This window comes from Equus przewalskii, chromosome 29, assembly GCF_037783145.1.
Source record: "Equus przewalskii isolate Varuska chromosome 29, EquPr2, whole genome shotgun sequence".
Classification (NCBI taxonomy): domain Eukaryota; kingdom Metazoa; phylum Chordata; class Mammalia; order Perissodactyla; family Equidae; genus Equus; species Equus przewalskii.
Genome location: NC_091859.1, coordinates 27,949,846 through 27,970,537, shown reverse-complemented (window position 1 = coordinate 27,970,537; position 20,692 = coordinate 27,949,846). Strand labels below are relative to the sequence as shown.

Sequence of the window (20,692 nt, the reverse complement as noted above, 5' to 3'; positions counted from 1 at the left end):
CCCAGGCCCCCTCATTTTCCCAGGTGACCTTCCTCCTCCCAGCACTGCCCACTGACCCCACTCAGGCCCCGGGGCTCAGCCACAAGTACAGGAAGAGCTTGGTCAAACTGGGGTCATCCTCAGAGGAAGCTTGTACAGCTGGGGCTGAATTGCTGCCTCTGCTTAAAGATTCCAGGTATTTTGGGCTCGTTCCCCAATCCTGGCAGAGGAAATACATTTAGAATGATAGACCTTTGTAGTCATTTCTCTCAGTTGTCTTAAGGATCTTAGTGTTGGTTGATCGTAAAGCCAGTGGGTCTGGTGGAAACATCGAAGAGTCAGGTGAGGAAGGAATAGCCGGCCCCAGTGGTGTCTGGGAATGTGTGTCAGGACAGCATTCAGACAGAAAACCCACTCACACCCATAGATGCAAATCTGATGATGGGAAATCTTAACAAAGACGGCTCAGCAGAAATGCTAAGCGTAATGATCGGAAAGCTTGCCAGTTTGTCACCATAGCTAACATGGATGTATTAGTTGGGACAATACAGATGCTAACTTAATGGCTAAGAGGATGGGCTCTGAAGCCAGGCTGTCTGCGTTCAAATCCCAGTCCTTCACTTATTTCTGTGTGACCCGGGGTAAGTTACTTAACTTCTCTGTGCTTCATTTTTCTCATTTGTAAGACAGAGGCAGTTACAGTGTCCACCGTAGGATGATTGAAAGAAACAAGCTTATTAGTCATATAAAGCATTTAGAATGATGCCTGGCGCATGTGAGCCTTCTTTTTGTCATCATCGTCATTATGTTGTCTGCATAGGGCTGGGAGGCCGACATTCTGTGCTTATTGAGCATCTCTCATTGTGGGTTGGCCGATGGGATACTCCAGATTTTGGACATGCCGGGCTATAGGAATCATTGCAAAGTGATCACGTTGCACTGGGCTGCCTTCTGCAATGCCACCAAAGCGTGGGTGTAGGAGAAGGCCAGTGGCCTCCTGCACTTCCAGCACCAGCCCCTGAGAAATGCTGTGGAGCACAAGCTTCTTGGTCAGGCTTGAATCTGTGCAAATGCCTGCTGGCTAAGGGAAGGGAAGGTTGCACACAAGCGAAAGCTTGTAGCTGGCATTTCTCAAGTAGAAATGAATCTATAAACATGCATAAAAATGGTTATATAAATTAATGCTTGTACTTGGCTGTGAGTAACAGAGACCTGACTTCAATGGCTTAACACTCAGGGTTTATTCTCTTGTATGAAAGACTTCTGGAGGTAGTTGGTCCAGGGCTGCTCTCTTGGCTCCACAAAGTCATATGGGACCCAGCTTCTTCTATGTCCCTGATCCACTACACTGGCTTGCATTTGTAAGATAACCTCAAGCTTATGACTGCTGGCAACAGTATGGCTGCTGGAGCTCCAGCCATCATATTTCAGGCAACAGGAAGGAAGAAGAAAGGAAGAAGGGCTTGCATTTCCTTTGAAGGAGCTTTCCCCGAAGTTTTCCGCCAACATTTCCACCTATGTCTCTTTGACCTAGAACTTCATCATTTGGCCAAGGGAAGTTGGGGAATAGTTTCAACTGGTTGTGTTCCTACTTTAAACCAAGGTGGGGTCTGTCATTAAGAAAGGTGAGGGAAATGGATATTGGATAGGAATTAGCAGTCTCTGCTCTAATTCTGAAATGAAATTCTCACCCCATTCTGAAAAAAACTGCAGGTCTGAATCCAAGAAACTGCGGCAATCACAGACCCCTGACCTAGAAGCAGGGCACCCACTCTGTGGGTGTACTTGTACTGAGCATTTCAGGTGTAAGGATTTAAAAAATCTTTAAGTCACAGCCTCTTGGAAGATTCTGAGCCCTGTGAAATTTTCTTTTAAGTTTCCTATGTTCTCTCTTACTTTCTTTTTTAAAAAGATAAGTCTTTTTACTCTTTCTCTCCTGCACTGAAATCATTCCCACCGCCCCTTAACTTACATAATGCAGAGAAGCAAACAGGGCAAGGAAGGCGGATGTTCTTAGATGTAATGTCAGCTTGTCTTCCGCTTGGCCTATGATGGTTTGCGACACACTCAATTTCCCCGTTTTCCCTAGAACAGTAAAAGTCTTGAAGGTGCAGGGATAAAAGGTCATGGTGTGGCTGTTAAAATTCTGGGTGCATGCTACACCCCTTCTCTGCACTGTGAGCCCCCAAATAAAGCACTGCTGGCAATATTCACTATTGTCAGAAAAAAATGAAAGACTTCTCATGCTGCAGAATCAGGCTAGGAGCGCCAGTTTTTGCTGGAGCCTACCAGGAATTGTAATTGCAATAATTCACTTTCACGTGGCCTAGGCATGAGACGCAAGCCCATCCTACAAGGATGAAAAAGATTCAACAGCTATTGGGTGTAATCTACACAGAGCTCAAAATATATTACGATGTACACCTGAAATGTACATAATGTTATAAACCAATGTTACTGCGATTAAAAAAATGTCTTTTTTCCATGTTCTATTGGTTTATCTACTTGATTTTAAGAACTCATTGTAGATTATGATTTTTCATTTTAATTTCCTTTTAATTACATACATATATCAACAAAATATATCAAAATTTTAATGTTGAAAAAAGCTATTGAGCTTGAGTCTGCTATGAGAGTTTTCGGTAAGTGGCTATCTTTGTCTGAACGTCATATGGCTTATTATTTTGAGGCAAACTGGTCTCCTAGCCATATGCACCTGCATACTTCTTTCCGTTGAAGCTGAGACTCTGTCTAGTATTGTATTCAATTTGTCACTTAAATTACTCCTGCTGAAAACTGGCTAATCTAGACAGATGCTTCAGTTCCTGAGCAGTGATGGAGAAGCTTCTTTTGTTACCCAAACTGAGATTGTTTGGTCTTATATTTTGTGTGTGTGTGTGCACAAATGTGTACATGTGTGTGCATGTAGGCATATCAGTGGGGCTGAAAAGGAAAAGGGCACTTAGAGAGGAGAGCTGAAAGGCTGAGAACTGCCCTCCTAGTGCCTCTGGTCATTAGCATGTCTTGTTGATACCAGTCATAACTTTTCTTTTGGTGCTTTCCCTGTGCCAGGACTTCATATACAGTATTTCATTGATTTCTTGTGCAGCCAGAACATCCTTACACTAGGCCAGGTCATATCAATTCTGTTTCCCACCAGCCCCCTAGAAAGTCCTGCCCTGCCCCAGGTGTCTCTGGGCGTCCCCAGGCAGTGTCGCAGATGCTCACCCATCTGTGGGCTGTAGTGCCACATGGAGTCTCTTTTGGTTTCTGCTGACTATGTTGGTGCCTCATAACCACCCCTACAGGGTTCACCATGAGAAAACCAGACCTCAGGCTAGGGGTCCCTGTCCTTTGTCCCAAGGCAGCCAGCCCTCGAGGTGCCAGGGTGGTGATGGTTCCGTCAAAGTGGGAGAAGGCATCTCCTGGGATACCTGAGCCACGCCCGCCCTCACCCAACCCCACCTTCTCAGGCTTTCAGGGAGCTTCCTGGCTTCCAGGCTTTCAGGGTTGCTTCTGTCTCTTCTTGCAACTCCTCACCCTACAAGAGTGCCCCCAAATCCAGTCTATGAAGCCCACCTTTCAGCCTATGTTGAGAGGAAGGAGTCAGCATAGCATAACAGTTAGAAGTGGGGTCCTGATGCCAGATTGGGGGTGAGCCCTGGCTTTCCCACTTTCTAGCAGAGGACCTTAGCCATGTCATTGACCACTCTGCACCCAGATCCCTCATTCGTAAAACAATAAGTGTACCAACCTCAGCGTGTTGTTACTTGTGAGCATTCAATGAGTTCATTCATGTAATTACAAGACTTAGACTGGGCCTGGCCCATAGTATATTCTCAAGAAACATTAGCCATTATGAACCCCCTTTGCTTTCCTCACCCGTCTCCTGTGTGGCCTCCTGCCCACCACCTTTCCCTTGATGATCCATGCTAATCAACTGGTGACCTTGAATTCCATTGGCCTAAGGATCATTCCGTTTCATCAGACACCCCCGAGCAGGTCTGAATTCCCTGGAACCCACTCGAGTTACACTCAGTAGATGCTTGCTGAACGAATGCATGGCTATTCCTGGCTGCTGGTTTTGCAAGCCTGCCATTTCCAGAAGCCTCCATATCCATTGTTTTGAGAGCCAGAATGGAACCTCAGCCTCTGGTGTCTGCCCATAGTGGAGGCAGGATCTGGAGGGCTGAGCACAGGTCAGGAGGTGGGGGGCTCCCCACATGACACCGTGGTCCTGGGAGAGGAGCAGCCTCGTTTCGCCCTGTCTTCCCTCACTCCCAGGCTGCATGCTGTTTGGCAGAGTCCACATTGTCTCCTATCGGCAGTCACCTTCTACTATAAGGACCTAGTGCAAGGTCCTTAACTTTCTAAGACTCAGTTTCTCACCTGCAAAATGGGGATAATAACAGTAATTACCTTGAGTATTAAAAATGCTAAGTATGCCTAATGTGAGCTGCTTAATACAGCCTCTGGCACAATAACCACTGTGGTGACCATACAGCCAGTTGCCAATATTTCCAGCCCCTCCCCCTACCAAGGGAAGCACTTCCTGGTCTTCTTGTTGGGTGGCCCCTTGTGACTAGTTCCGTCCAATGAGTTGCGTGAGGCAACTGGCAGTGTTCAAGATGGCGGCTCCTCCGTCAGTTCTGGAGTGAGGAGACCTGGATTTGGAGGTCCAGCCAACCTGTGATGGGCGTGATAGACCTTTGTGGTTTGAAGCCATTGAGATTTGGGGGTCCTTTGTCCACACAGCATAAACTAGCCCATTGCGAGAGACAACACTCTGTATGTGGTCAGCCAGTGAGTCCATCCATGAGAACTGTGCTGAACTCTGTATGCACAGGTGATGCTGTGGTGGAGCATTCCTCACCTCCCATATGTAATCAGAGGAGCCCTGGAAATGAGCCAGAAGGTCTGAATCCTGCTTCTCCAGTCGTGTGCTGACCAGAGGCCAGCTAGTCTCTCTGTTTTTAAGTGGCTTTATTTTTCATATGGGGATTGTCTTAGTCAGGGTTCTCCAGAGAAACAGAGCTAATAGGAGATATAGATGTAGATACAGATATAGATAGCAGCCGTTGTATCTAGTGGTTAAGATGGGCGCGCTCTCACTGCTGCAGCCTGAGTTCATTTCCCGTTCAGGGAACAACACCACCCGTCTGTCGGTGGTCATACTGCAGTGGCTGGATGTTGCTGTGATGCTGAAAGCTATGCCACTGGTATTTCACATACCAGCAGGGTCAACCATGGTGGACAGGTTTCAGCGGAGCTTCCAGACTGAGACAGACTAGGAAGAAGGACCTGGCCACCAACGTCCAAAAGAATTGGCCATGAAAACCCTGTGAATAGTAGTGGTGCATTGTCTGATATAGTGCCAGAAGGTAAGAGGATGGCGCAAAAAGACCAAGCAGGGTTCTGCTCTGCTGTACACAGGGTCACTAGGAGTTGAAATTGACTGGACGGCACTAACAACAATAGATATAGATACAGATATATAGAAAAAGATTTATGGGGCTGGCCTGCTGGTGTAGTGGTTAAGTTCGAGTGCTCCACTTCAGCAGCCCCAGGTTTGCAGGTTCGGATCCCGTGTGTAGACCTAGCACCACTCATCAAGCCACGCTGTGGCAGCATCCCACATAAAACAGAGGAAGATTGGCACAGATGTTAACTCAGGGACAACTTTCCTCAAGCAAAAAGGGGAAGATTGGCAACAGATGTTAGCGCAGCGGCCAATCTTCCTCACAAAAAAAAAGAAAGAAAGAAAAAGATGTATTATGAGGGATTGGCTCACATGATTATGGAGACAGAAGTCCCAGGATCTTGCAGTCTGCAAGCTGGAAGCCCAGGAAAGCTGGTGGTGTAGTTCCAGTCGGAGTTCGAAGGCCTGAGAACCAGAAGTGCCGAGAAGATAAATGCTCCAGCTGAAGCAGAGAGCAAATTTGTCCTTCCTCTGCATTTTTTTTCTATGTGGGTCTTCAGTGGATTGGACGATGCCCATTTGCATTGGTGAGGGTGGTCTTTACTCAGTCTACTGATTCAAATGCTAGTGTTTCCCGGCAACACCCTCACAGTCACATCCAGAAATAATATCTTGCCAGCTATCTGGGCATCCCTTAGCCCAGTCAAGTTGACATGTAAAACTAACCATCACAGGGATTTTCATATCCTCTCCATGAGGTTATTTTGTAAAAAGATAAAATGTTTTGTATGCTTTGAGCATTGTGTTTAATGCTCCAAATCTTGGACTCAGCGTACTGTTTGTCCCAGCTCTCTTTCTCTCTCATTCCCCACCTCACTTTCCCAACTTATGACATAAAAATGCCTTTGCCACACACAGGTGGGAGGGAGTTTTCTTTTTCTTCCATGGGTCTCTTAAGCACTGCACACGCCACCTGGGCATATCTGCCCATTTTAGACCAGCCAGCACAGCGTCTCTCCAAATGGGTGGGTCACCTGGAGTCAGTGCAGCGGAAATGCAGGATGGCTATGTGAACCATGGGCTCCCCTTTGGTTAGAGTTCCTTTGAAGAGCTGGGCTTGGCATGCCATCCAGCCGTGGGTCCCGTTCATCTCTCAAGAAAAGTGTCAACCAGAAAATTAGAAATACTTCTATTTCAGTTTTCAAGAATGAGTATCACCAAGATTTAATGAAACAAAACCCTTCTGTTTTTGAGAAGCTTGTTTCTGGGTAGTGTGATCGGTTGGAACCATTTTTCTTTGGAAATGAAAATACAGTAGTCTTGGCTCCAACATCCAGTTGGCCACGAGTTTGCTCAGCTACCCCTTGGCCTATATGAGATCCAGGCAACAGATTAACTTCTCCACAATGCGTGCCCTCAAATATTTGAAAGTGCTTATTTAAGCGGTAACCATGCTGTATAGTTAAAATAGAAAAGTAGGTTACAAATATTTCCTCGGGGAGGAGGAAGACTCAACATGAAAAAGCAACATGCTCACAAGCTTCTGGAAATCTAGGTCAGTGTTCATAACTCTAACTCACTCTTTGGTAAATTCTGACTGACCTATAAGAAGATACATTTTTAATATTTCAATTTTTTTCAAGCTACTTTGATTTTTATTGTCTCCATAGATGGCCATAGAGCTCTTATCAGTTTGCTGTAGTGTTTTCATATACTAAAAAGTCAGATGGTTCAACTGTAATTGACTTTTAAATAGGTGTAATCACTCCTCTCAGAGAAAGCTGTCCATCCACCTTTCAGATCCCCATGAATCACAAGAAAACACATTTTCACCAAATCTGGGTCAGATAATTCCAATGGCACACGGCTCTCTGGAGAGTGGGGGGAATTGCCATGGCGTATGCAAATGAGCAGCCAATGGGGATTTGTGCTGCTTTCTCTAGAGTCCTAGGTAAGTCTCATTGTTTTTACATTGTTTGGGCAGATTTAGCTTTTCCTTTTGCTAAGCACTGTTTAGATACCCATGGTTCCCTTGAGTAAGACGCATTCATTCATTATTCATTCAACCACTTGTTCGTTCGTTCGGATGGGACAATCATCTGGCGTCAACTTCTATGTCTGACGGGTCCCCAGTGTTGCTCCATTTGGTCGTCTAGCTCTGCAGAGTGTTGTTGTCCCTTCCTGACTCCCGTGGTTTCCTCTCAAAGTTGAGACATCTGCAGAGCCGAGGACTCGGAGTCGGGCAGGGATAAAAGATGGGCCTCGTTCTCCTGCTAGCCCCTCCTACCTTCTTCCCTCCCCCTCCCCTTCCTTCTCATCCTCTTAGGCATTCCTTCGGCAAACTTCCCTCCTTGCCCACGCTGTCTCCCACTCTGTTCTAGGCCCTGGGGATGCAGGAGTGAATGGGAGACAGCCCCAGCCCTTGGGCGCTTTCCAGCTAGTGGGGCAGATGCGGAGCCAGAGAATTGCTATCCGTGGTGGTAAATGCTTCTCTAGAGCAACGACTCAGAGCTGTGCAAGCTCGGAAGAGGGTGAGGCTCGCCCTGCCCGGCAGACTCAAGGAGCCTGCCCAGAGGAGGGGGCCTGCTGGACACATGAGTGGCATTGGCTTTGACTGCTGAAGAGTGAGAGGTTCATATTTATCTGGTGACCCACCAAAGTCATGTCAGTTAAGAAATTTGTGAATAGGCTAATCAAATGTGGTAAATAGAAGAATAGCTTCCTTGGAGGCATGAGATACTAAAATGACTTACATTAGTACATTGTGTTACAGTTATCACAGACCTTCTATCAAAGATCCAAAGCTTCTGGACAAGGCCGACCTCACCCACCACTGGAATGTATTACGGGAAGCCAGATAGGATGCAGCTGGGGCCTATTTACTCACAGTGGCCAAGGTTAAAACAGACGAGTGCCGCCCAGTGAGGAAGGAACACACTCTCAGGCACAGTGAGCAGCGATGTTTCAGTTGTCCGTTTCGCCGGGATGTAGAGTGGCCAAGAGTTACTCACTTAATTCTGATCAATCCAACAGACGTCTCCTCCCCACAACGCAAGCCAACACTTTCTGAAGACAGGAAATTGGGAAAAGGGTTAATTTGGAAGTGGCTTCTCTTTACCCTCTTGCTGTGGCTGTTTTCCAAGGGTCTGTCCTTAGCATTTTCTCTCTCTGTACTTTCTCATGGCTTCAACCACACCCCTAACATATTCCTTCTTTATCTGAATTTCCAGCCTCGACCCCCTCTCGGAGTATCAGGGTACGTGCCCCATTTTCTGAGAAATAGTAATAGGATTGCTCCATGAATAGCTTTCCTGAGTGACCAGTTGATAGTTCAAATTAAATAGATTATTGAATTAAATAGATGCAAAACCTAAATTATTTCAGATTCCCCTTAACCTTGTTCTTCTTTCTATGTCCCCTCTATCTACTGATGGTGCCACTAACTCCCTCTGTCACTCAGTGCTGGAAATGTGTAATTACTGCTGAGAGTGGCCTCAATCCAAATTGGGATAGCTTTTTGACTTTCGGCCTATTGGCTTGGGTTTGGATGGCACTTTGGTTAATATTTCTTCTCTTTGTTCTCCACAGCTGCCACTTGCCTGTCTCCCTCTTGCTTTCCTCCTATATTTCCTGAATTATGAAACAGTAATAACCTTCATGTATTCTTTCAAGAACTAGTGACCGTGCACCTGCCCTGGGCCATGGACTCCCTGGGCGCTGCTGACATAGCAGTGAACTTGGCAAATGGAATCCTTGCCGTCATGGGGTTTACCATATAATGATCATAACAACAGATTTTGAGCATTTGTCGTGTGCCAGGCTCTAAGTTAAGTATTTACATGCATTATTTTGTTTAATTCTCATAAAAACTATAATACTATTAATATCTTGGTTGACATTAAGGAAACTGAGTCTCAGAGAGGGGAGGTAAGTTGCCCAAGGTCTCCCAGGGAGCTTGGCGTGGATTTGGGCCACCCCTCCATCCCTCTTGGTCCTTAAACATTTAGCCTCTGTTTGTTCGGATTGCCATGTATGATCTGTGTCATTTTGGAATCTGTCTGATCCACTAATCCTCCATGTGCAAGGACCCAGGCGATACTAAGGATACCAGTGTGTTGAATAAAGCCAAGATCCGTCTGGAAACGGGGCAGTGCTTAGAGACGCAGGGCGGGGGAAGGAGATAGGGCGGTGAGAAATGGGGTGGGCGGAGGTCTGTATGTCATAGGAACCTGGGAGCTGACCAGAGGAAGTCCTTCCTGATAATGCCATGACTGCTTGTCACAAGGTGTTTGTTATGGTGATGGAAGGGGCTGGGGCTGGGGGCTGAAAGTGGAGGAAATCCTAATATTTGAATGTGTGAAGATTTTCTGGATGTAAATGAACCCTAGCTGAGAATGTGTCCCTTTGAATTAGGCTAGAGACATCCACTGGGCTCTTCTGGTGATTCTGTGGGCATGATGCTGCTTGTACCATCAACTCAGATGCTGCTGGTCAGTCTCCGTGTCACTCGGGACCTCCAGAGGCTCCTCAGCAGGGAGTCCTGGCCTCCATCATTGCCTTTGACACCTTCCAAGTCCTGTAGATTTTACTTCCATAAAGCCTCTCACATCCATTCTCTTGTCTCTACCAGGCCCCCATTTCCTCTCTCTGATCAGTCTTCATAGAGCAGAGCTGTGGTCCAATCCCTCTGCATATCGTCATGGTCCACCTTCGTGTCTTACCTCCCATCCTGGCTGGCAGAGTCAGCCCAAGGCCATTTAGGGGGCCTCCTGGAAGTCCCCCCAGGACTGTGTAGGTTCCCTTTCCTCCCTTTTGGGTTGCTGAAAGTAGAAGTCACAAGGCCAATTACTTGTCCCCAGAGCAATAGAGAATGTGTTAGATTCATCGGAACGAGGTTTAATTACAGCAAGAATCCCATATAATAGTTACAGGAGGCCTTACAGTGGTCTGGTGGGCTGTCTGGGCCCACCCAAACATTTGTTTTCTACCATGGTTATGTAGCCACACAGCCCTGAGTCAGTCTGCCCTCCTGGGGTGCTGCTGGAGGCAAGGCCCTTACCAGCAATACCCTTTCAAAGGGGTTTCGAGAAATCCCGTTTTATAGTCTGCAATCTCAGGAGTTGCCTGCCCGTTCGCCCCTGCGCTCCTTGGTAATAAAGAGTGTGGGCAAGTGCTGTCATTCCTCTGGATTAATTCACTGTCTTCACCGAGTGCCTGTGTAGTGCCGAGCATGGTGCTAGATGCCAGGGACGCAGCAATAGAGAAGACAGACATGGTTCCTGCCTTAATGGAGCTTATGGACGAGGGTCAAAGATGGACACTATGGATTCGGCCTGAGGAGCGTGGTACACAGACGTGGCGAAGAGCCTAGAGCAGGGAGAGGTGGTCTCGTCTCAGGAACAGTGGACGTCACCCCAGAAAAGTGACATTTCACTGGAGGATGAGTGAGAGCTAATTGGAGAAAGGGCAGAGGGAACAGTGGTTGACCTTCCAGAGTCGAGAGGGAGAGGGGTGAATCTGAAGGACTGAACAAGCCCAGGGCGGGCACTGAGGGGAGTCCGCAGCTGCAGGGGCAGGCGGGAGCCCAAGTACAGAAGGTCATGCGAAGGATTCGGCCCTTATCCCATGAGTGGTGGGAAGCCGTTGGGGATTTAAGCAAGATGGTGACAGGTTTTGAAAGGTCACTCTGCATGTCGTATGAAGAATGAAATGGAAAGGGACAAGCACGGCTTCTGGGAGATCTACTAGCGGTAACAACCCAGGTGAGAGGCAGTGGGGCTTAGACAAGGGGTGGGGGTGGCAGTGGGGACGCAGAGGAGGGTTCGGACGTAGAATCCGCAGGACTTGATCATCAGGTGGGTCCAGGAGCTGGAGGAGTCAAGGATGACTGCACTGGCTCTGACTTGAATGACAGGGTGGGTGACATTGCCAGGGACCAAAGGAGGAAACTCTCCCAAGGAAGCAGGTTTAGGGGACGGAATCCATGTTGAGTTTGGAGTGATTGTAGAATGCTGGGAGGAGATATTCTCTGGGTTCAGAGAAAGAGATCTGAGCCAGGAATACATGCACGTTGTGGGGACTGAAGCCAGGAGAGGCAATGACAGCATCCAGGGACAGGAAGAAGAGAGGTGGGCCTAGGACAAAGCTCCGAGGGGTGAGCAGAGGAGGAGGAGTTAGAGGGGAGCCAGAAACCCAGGAGACCAAGGAGTTAGAAATCCCAAAAGTGAGGGTGGATCTCAATTAAATGCATTTAATTAAATGTTTAATATTTCACTTTAAATTATTTTCTTCTCTGTGTCGTGTTGAAACCCTCCTCTGATACCCCTACATTTTGAGTAAAAGTCTGTTCCAAATTGTTTAGGGACATGAAGGAGAATCCATAGTGTTCCACATTTAAGGCAGTGTGGATCGGAGAGGGGGCAGCAAGCAGCCTCAGGAAGCTGCCACTGGAAGCGCAAACCCAGGTGGGATGAAGGGTCCAGGTGGGAACAGGAGTGTAAGGCCTAGAGCACAGGTAGAACCAGGCAACCCTTGAGAAGTGGGACTGGCCTGGCCCTGAAGTGGATGTAGGACAGAAATTCCTTTCCCCAAATCCACCAGCAGGAAGAAGAGGCTCGAGGAGGGGACAGCCAGATCCCACTGCTGCGTGGAAAGGAGCCTCCCAGGAAGGCCCACTTCCAAGTAGAAAGCAAGCCCCGATTCTTGGGGACAGTGGGGAGCATCTTCCCAACCACAGCGCCTCGCCTCCCTCCCACGAAGGAGATGATTCAGAATTCCCTTTTTGAGGCTCATTCTTCATTATCCCCATTCTGTTCTGAAAGATAACTAGGCTACTTACCCTTTTGACTCCTGCCTGCTTCTGGAAAGTTCCTTAAAAAGTGCGAGTTTTCCAAGGGTGCCCAGTCTCTCTAGTCTGATGGGCGCGTAGAAGTGTCTGACGTCTCTCCTGGCTCCATGAGGCTGTTGGATGGAGGGCACGCCCAGCTGTTTCCCTGTCTCCCGCCGGCCTGTGTGGTTTGGCTCCCCCTGGTGGCAGTGACGAGAACAAGCAGCCTAGTTTCTTAGGTTGACGGAATGACGCTCAGTTTGTAACAGTCTGGAAGTCGCTTCTCCCCAGGTGCTTCCTGTCGGTCTCCCCTGCGCCGGAGTTTTCCCCTCCTGGCGGGACGTATGTGGGGAAGCTGCCTCTCTGACTAATAGCCAGTAGAAAGGTCTTTGAACTTGTATGGTCAGGTCAGTTTTTATAGCTTCTCTGTGACATGACACTCTTGGTTTTGGCTGGAGCCCTGGGTCACATCAAAGTGAAGAAAACCCGTTTCTGTCTGCAGTGGCATTTTCAGACAATGTCAAAGATGAGAAGAGACAGACTAGAGCAGATGTGGCAGAAGGATGGGTCCCAGCGTGGCTCCATCTTAATAGATGGCTGGCTGCCCTCCAGGTGGCGGATGTGCTGAGGTGGGGAGAATCATCTTGTTTTTGAGGGGCAGGATTTCTTATTAGGGCAAAGGGTAAATGCCTTACATTATAGCATCTTGTCAGAAGTTTGCAGTAAATGGCACAATACTAGCTTTTCATGACTAATGTGTGAAGCATTGTTCTCGATACCTTCAGAAACCTCTAAATATTTTGGATAAATGGAACAAAATGGTTTATTAAACATTTTTAAAGATAGCTCTACAGAAAAGTAAAAAGGTGATGAACACTTCAATAAAAATAAGCAAGACCATGAGCAGGCCATCCAGAGAACATTTTCAGTCCTTGTCTGATTTTGCTTCTTAGCATCTGTGTTTTGTTTTGTTTTTTTTTGAGGAAGATTAGCTCTGAGCTAACATCTGCCACTAATCCGCCTCTTTTTTTTTTTCTTTTTGCTGAGGAAGGCTGCCCCTGAGCTAACATCTGTGCCCATCTTCCTCCACTTTATATGTGGGATGCCTACCACCTCATGGCTTGCCAAGCAGTGCCATGCACCTGGGATCTGAACTGGCGAACGCCGAGCCGCTGAAGTGGAACGTGTGCACTTAACTGCTGTGCCAGCGGCCCGGCCCCGATGAGTATTTTTGACCATGCCCTGCTCTTCCAGACATGCTGGTCTCTTGGCTTTGCTGATGACCATTCACCTGCTTCATCTTCCGTCTCTCTGCTCCTTTTCTGTCTCTTTTGTTAGTTCTTGCTCTTCTACCAGGCTGCTAAGGGTTAGAGTTCCTCAAGGGCCTTCTCCTTTCATGCTTAATTCCACTCTAAGCATATTGTCTATGTCCATGACTTCAGTCCATGTGCACGTGATTCACATGTTTATTTTCCCATCCACACTTAACCCCTGAGCCTCAGATCCTTGTATCCAGCTACCTACTTAACTCTCCACTTGGATGGTGTCTCCACAGCTCCCCCAACCCAGCACATCTGAAACTGAAGGCACCAACATCCCTCCAAAACCAGGCTCTCTTCCAGGGACCATCTCTCCATCTACCACCTCGGAGTAATCCCTGACGCTTTCTCTCCTTCGCTGCCTCCCCAAATGCATTTCATCATTGAGCCCTGACATTTTTCACTTCCTAAATGTTTCTCAAACTTGTCCACTTGTCTACCTCCACCACCACTGCCCTTCCCTAAGCTGTCAGGGCTGCTTACTAATATGCATTTAAGATTCCTCCAGGTCTTTTCGTGGCTTGATACCTCATTTCTTTTTATTGCTGAAGAATATTCCATTGTGTGAGTGTACCACCGTTTATCTATTCATCTGTTGAAGGACATTTTTGTTATGTCCAGCTTTTGGTGATTATGAATAAAGCTGCTATAAATATTTGCCTGCAAATTTTTATATGTACATAAGTTTTTTAATCAGTTGGGTAAATAGCCAGGAGCATGATTGCTGGATTGTATGGTAGGACTGTGTTTAGCTTTGTAAGAAACTGCCAAACTGTCTTTTAAAGTGGCTGTACCATTTTGCATTCCCACCAGCAATGAATGAGAGTTCCTGTTGTTCTGCATCCTCACTAGCATTTGGTATACTCAGTTTTTTTTTATTTTAGTCATCCTAATAGGTGTGTAGCAGTATCTTACAGTTGTTTTGTTTATTTATTTATTATTTTTATTTTTTTGTGAGGAAGATTGGCCTTAGCTAACATGTGTGTTGCCGATCTCCCTGTTCTTGCTTGATGAGGAACAGTGTGGCTTGATGAGCGGTTCTAGGTGTGCGCCCGGGATCTGACCCTGTGAACCCTGGGCAGCTGAAGCCCAGCATGCACTTAACTACTATGCCACCGGGCCGGCCCCTTACAGTTGTTTTCATTTGCAATTCCATAATGACAAATAATATTGAGCATCTTTATCTATCTTATTGTTGAGTTTTAAGAGTTCTTTGTATGTTTTGGGTAGAAGTCTTTTATCAAATATATATTTTACAAATAGTTTCTCCCAATCCATGGCTTTTCTTTTCATTCTGTTAATAATGCCTTTCACAGAGCAGAAGGTTTTAATTTTAATAAAGTCTAACAATATTTTCTTTCATAAATTGTTCTTTTGGTGTTGCTAATAACTCATTGCCAAATCCAAGGTCATGTAGCTTTTCTTCTGTTTCCTTCTTAAACTTTTATAGTATTTCATTTTATATTTAGGTCTATGATCCATTTTGAGTAAATTTTTTGGGAAAAGTGTAATGTCTGTATCTAGATTAATTTTTTTTTGCATATGCATGACAAAGTGTTCCAGCCCTATTTGTTAATTAGACTATGTCCATTACATTGTCTTTGCTGCTTCATCAAAGATCAGTTGGACATCTATAGAAGATTTTTATTGGGATTGCACTGAATTTATAGGTCAAGCATCTTAACAGTGTTAAGCCTTCCAATCCATCAACATGGAATATCTTTTTACTTAGATCTTCTTTGATATCTTTCATCAGCGTTTTGTAGTTTTCTGCATATGGATCATGTACATACTCTGTTAGATTTATACCTAAGTATTTCATTTTTGGGATGCTATTATAAATGATATTGTGTTTTAAATTTCTAATTCCAGTTGTTCATTGCTGGAGAACAATTGGCTTTTGTGTATTAACCCTGTATCCTTGCTATGATTGCTTATTAGTTCCAGGAGTGCTCTGTTGATTTTTTTGGATTTCTACATAGGCAATCATATCATTTGTGAACAAAGACCACTTTATTTCTTCTTCCCCAGTGTGTGTATCTTTTATTTCCTTTTCCTGTCTTATTGCACTGGCTAGGACTCCCAGTATGATGTTGAATAGGAGTGGTGAGAGGGGACACACAACCTCAGCTTTTCAGTGGCATCACTCTAGTGACCCCAAGCCACCATCACGTCTCCTCTGGCCGATTGTAGCGATCTTCTGACTGGCCTTCCTACTTTCATTTTTGCTCCTTTAAAGTCCATTGTCTGTATAGTAGCCAGGATGAGCTTTTAAGAATGTAGACCAGGTCATGCCACTTCCCAGATTAAGGAAACTCCCGTGGTCTGCTGTTGCCCTTGTACTAAGATCTAAACTCCTCACCTTGATTTACAATGCTCTGTGTAATCTGCCCCTGCGTGCTTAGGTAGCATCATCTTATAAGATTCTTTTTCTTGACCTCTAGATGCCAGCCACCCTGGCCTTCTCTCTGTCCTTCAAGTCCCTTCTGCCCTTGGGACCAGCTGTTCCCTCTACTGGGGATGTTCTTCCCAGTCCCATTTGTAGCACCAGTTCTTTCTGGTTATTTAGATCTCAGCCGAAGTGTCACTTTCTCAGAGTGGACTCCCCAGTCTAATGTTATACCTAGTCGTCCTCTCTCATGTCAGCGTGTTTTAATTCTTTGCATAGCTTTTACCGCTACCTGACTCCATCTTGTTTGTTTGTTTCTTTCTTTCTTTTTTAAATTGTCTGTCTCTGCCCTCGACCCTCCCAGCTGCTGGAATGAAGTCTCCTCAAGAGCAGGCCTCTGCCTCTCGTGCTCACCCCTGTACCCACAGTGCCTGGAGCAGCGCCGGTCATGGTGTGGGTGCTGAATGGCCCTTCCCATGTCTCCAGTCTGACCTTGAACCAAACGCCTTGCTCTTTCTGCTCTACGGTCTCCATCTTTCAGTTCCCGCAGCATCAGGCTTTTTCTGGCCATAGAGCTTTTGCACATGTTCTTCCTTCTGCCCAGAGTTTCACACCCTTCCTCCCTCCTTTTGCCTCAAAACCTTCTATTCTTTTTTTTTTTTTTTTTGACTCTCAGCTCAATTGTCACGTCCACGCAGAAACCTTCCCCAATTCATCTCATGATCTCTTTCATGGCTCTTTTCGTAGTTCGAATTTGTATTCGTTTGTATGACTCTGTGCTGGTCTGTCTCCCCCAGCATCTGATAGCCCACCTGGTGAGGCCCAGGGCTGTCTGGGCTCATCCTTTGTCTATTGCTCCTGGACGGTCCCTGGCTCACAGCAGGTGCTCAAGGTTCTCGGTAAATGGTTGTTGGCAGAATGAATTCACTAAAGAATAAACACCAGATTTCATTGGTTTTAAGAAGCAAGCTTTCTCAAAACTTAACCTTTCTGACATAAGAATTCATTTTGCAATTGATGACTTCTTAGACTTGATGAAGAACACAGAAATTGTTAACAAATACATTACAATAGTCTGTTTCACTAATAATCAGAGAAATGCAAATTAAAACAGTAGTTAGATGCTATTTTTCAGGTACCAAATCAACAATGATTTTTTTGGTAATGATTTTTAAAAACAATAATAATATTGGTAAAAGTGTAAGGAGGTGGGTACCTTGACATGCTGCAGGAAGAGTTTACACTGGGACAATCTTTTAGGGAGCAATGTGGCAATATATATCCAAAGTCTTAAAAATATTAATAGCCTGTAGCTTATTCAACTTCTAACAGTTGCTCTAAGGAAATAATCAGGGATGTTTAAAAGCATTTCTGCCAATAATTCTCACTAGGTAGCAATAGTGAAAAATTGACTAATGGTAATCTGTAAAGTGGAATATAATCCAGCCATAAATATGTGTATTTTCAAATAATATTTAAGGATACACAAAAATATTCACAATACAATATGTTTTCCAATAGACTATAAGTTCCCTGAGGGCAGGAACCATGAATATTGTGTTCAACACATATTCAACATCTAGCACAGTACTAACACATAAATATTTGTTGAACCAGGAAATGAAAAAGCAGGTATTAAACATTATATGTAGGATGATCCCAATTTTAACTTAAAAAAATAAGTATGGGTACACTCAAATGTTCAAAAGTACATACAACAATATGTGAGAGATTATCTTTGAATGATGCAATTGAGTGATTTTTGGGTTTTTTTGTCCTTTTGTATATTTTCCATTTTGTCTATAATGTGCACATATGAGTTCTTTGTTTTTGTTTTTTTTTTCAGGATGCAAACTGCAGTTTATTCAGGCTTTAGAGTGACAATTGGTGCTTTGTTCTGGGCAGAGGCAGGGGTGTCCGTGGAACGCAAGGGAGCTGGGCCCAGACAGGTTGGAGAGACTTCCCGCACCCCCTTACCCTCAATAATTAAAGTTTCAGCTGCAGCTCACGGTGCTGGCACAAGGTTAGTTTTGTAATGAGAACAATTCCTTTCTTGTCTGTTCCAGCTATATGTTGGAGCTGAGTGAGGAAATACGGTGACATGGTGAGTGGGAGGCAGCGTCATGACTGAGAGGTCCTTGGGGCACACGAGATTGTTGAATCGAATATTAAACACAGTGATGGACCTTGGCCATGCCAACCTGAGCCCTTACAGGAATCTGGACCCAATAATCCTCCTGGAATGTGCAAAAGCCCCGCCCTGGGCAGGAGCCCGTCCCTTGGCTCTTTGTCCAGACCATCCTCATCCGCCTGCTCTGAGCCTGCTCTGCTTATGGCTCTTAGGTTCCCCTGTCACTTGGTTTGATCCCTCAGTTCTCATCCGCACTGCAGGCCCCTTTGCTCTGATGGCCACTGTGGACAAATGTCTTGGACTCTGGCTCCCAGTGCTCTCTCTCTCGGCTCTGTTTCAGTTTTTGCTCCCCAACTTGAGGCACCATAGCTCTGGTTGAAGCCTCCCAGCCTCCCTGAGTGCTGAGGGCGCCACCTTGTGTGCTGTGCCTGGTGTTCAGAGCCTGGAATGCTGCCTAACACAGAGGACAAGCTGGGGAACCATGTGCTCCATGCGGGAATGGCGAGCCACAGACAAGTGGGCAGAAAGAAAGCAGGAGGTTGCTCAAGGTCAAGGTGGCCCACAGCATGAGCACAGGAACGGACGAGGAACAAGCAATAATATACACCTGTGTCAAACACATTAGACGCAGCAATTTAAAATGGAACAAATGAATGAATGTAGAAATTTAGATACCGTGATGTTAGAAAGAGAAATTCTGAAAAAGAAGACCTTACAGTCCCGTGTATTTAATTGAGTCTTCAAGTTCAAAATTTCTATATTTTCCTTTTTTTTTTTATTTGAGGAAGATTAGCCCTGAACTTACATCTGCCGCCAATCCTCCTCTTTCTGCTGAGGAAGACTGGCCCTGAGCTAACATCAGTGCCCATCTTCCTCTACTTTATATGTGGGACGCCTACCACAACATGGTGTGCCAAGTGGTGCCGTGTCCACACCCGGGATCCGAACCAGCGAACCCCAGGCCGCTGAAGCAGAATGTGCGCACTTAACCGCTGCGCCACCGGGCCAGCCCCAGTACATTTTCCTTTATGTATAGTAAGGTATAACTACACATACACAGACACTCACACAAAAGGTATGCTCCTATTTTATTCGTTTAACATTTTGTTCTTTTCGTTAAAGCCAGTAATTCAAGATAGTTGCAACAGAGGGCAGAATTGTGTAGGAAATTTAAACACCTTTTCCTCCTTGCCTGAAAATCGCCCCCGAATACAAATGAGAGCAACAGACACATTGAGCTATAGAAATACTCTTTTTTGATTCTCTGGTTTTCCGAATTTACATACCAAGATTACTTAAAAGCACTAGAGTTATTTTTCATGTCATAGTTTAAAATACTTGGGAATATATGCAAACCTTAATAAAAGCAAAATGCTGATCTCTTGGGAGACACAACACCAAAATAAAGCTGATGTATTTTACTCCTGTATCGAGATTAAGTGATGGGCATTCGTCGTTCCCTTTTAAATATGCCTCGGCATTATTTGCTTTTCTTCCATTCCAGTGCTGGAATGCAGGCTTTCTGAGGTTGCTGCCACTGACAAATGCTGATGAATGTTCTTTACTGTGAGATTTCTGAAGCTTATGGGGAAGATCAAGAAGCGGGAGAGTTATTCTTGAGTGTTGAGAACATGTTAGTGCAGCTAAAGTGGGAAATAATTTTAAATCCTTCAAACGTTATTCCTTTTGTATAGAGATTTTCAGATATCATTTACCTTTGTCCCTTTACAATTTGGTCCACAAACAGAGGAATCAATGCATTGTGTTCATCAATGAGGAAGCCATGATTTTAATCCATGCCCCAAACTGTATGAAAATGACAAGACACAGTAAATAGATGGGAGTCACTACAGAATGAATGAATACCAGTAGGTGTCATTTTGGGGGGAAAAAGGATATTCATAAAGCAAAGAGGAAAATACAGTGGTGGACTGAGATGAACTAACAGAAGGCGGGCTAAAGACTCGGTGACGATCTTCATAAAGATGTTGGGGAGGTTGATTATCTTGTCTCTACATTGATTTACTTCTCCTGAAATACGAACTTTGGGCTTTGTTGAATACACTGAACGTTTTGCTCGTTACATATAACTAGGCTCAGCGTGACATTTAACTGCCCTTTAAGAAAAGTTAGAAATTTTCACTGATTTCAGTAGAGTTTGTGGACCAAGGGTAATAGAATCCAAGACAAAGCTGTTCTTATTTTAAAACAAAGATTTCAGATTTTCATAAAATGCCACCTCCACCCCCATCGACACACATGTTTGTAGAAAGAATTCTATCTGCAGAGATTTATAAGACTCGACCTTGCAAGTCCCTTTATGCTTATTGACCAATTTTTGTGTCTTCCATGACATATTACAACCCAAGGGTGCTTAATAAATGTGACGAGTGAATCCATTTCAATTTGCAAAGACTGCGTGTCCTTGGAAGGTAGCATGGAGTAGTGAATAGAGCATGGGCTGTTTTCAGAGTGACCCACATTCAGAGTGCTTTGGCTCTTACTGCTGTGTGACCTTGGCAAGAATTTTAACCTCTGACTCAGCGAGTTCTCCGTGTTGGGGATTCTAATATCTGTCTCATGGCCTGTTAACAGGTCCAGTGAGAAAGTGTACAAAGCACTTCACACA

General features: G+C 45.3%; 1 long non-coding RNA gene across 1 annotated transcript; it reads right to left on the bottom strand.

The window, feature by feature from the left end:
* Window positions 1-3,023: 3,023 nt before the first annotated feature.
* LOC139080384 (uncharacterized) lies at window positions 3,024-12,352 on the bottom strand. Its single transcript, XR_011534867.1, has 3 exons — window positions 12,237-12,352; window positions 8,286-8,464; window positions 3,024-5,863 (listed from the first exon to the last, which is right to left on the bottom strand). It is a non-coding gene; the product is annotated as an uncharacterized lncRNA (long non-coding RNA).
* Window positions 12,353-20,692: the final 8,340 nt, after the last annotated feature.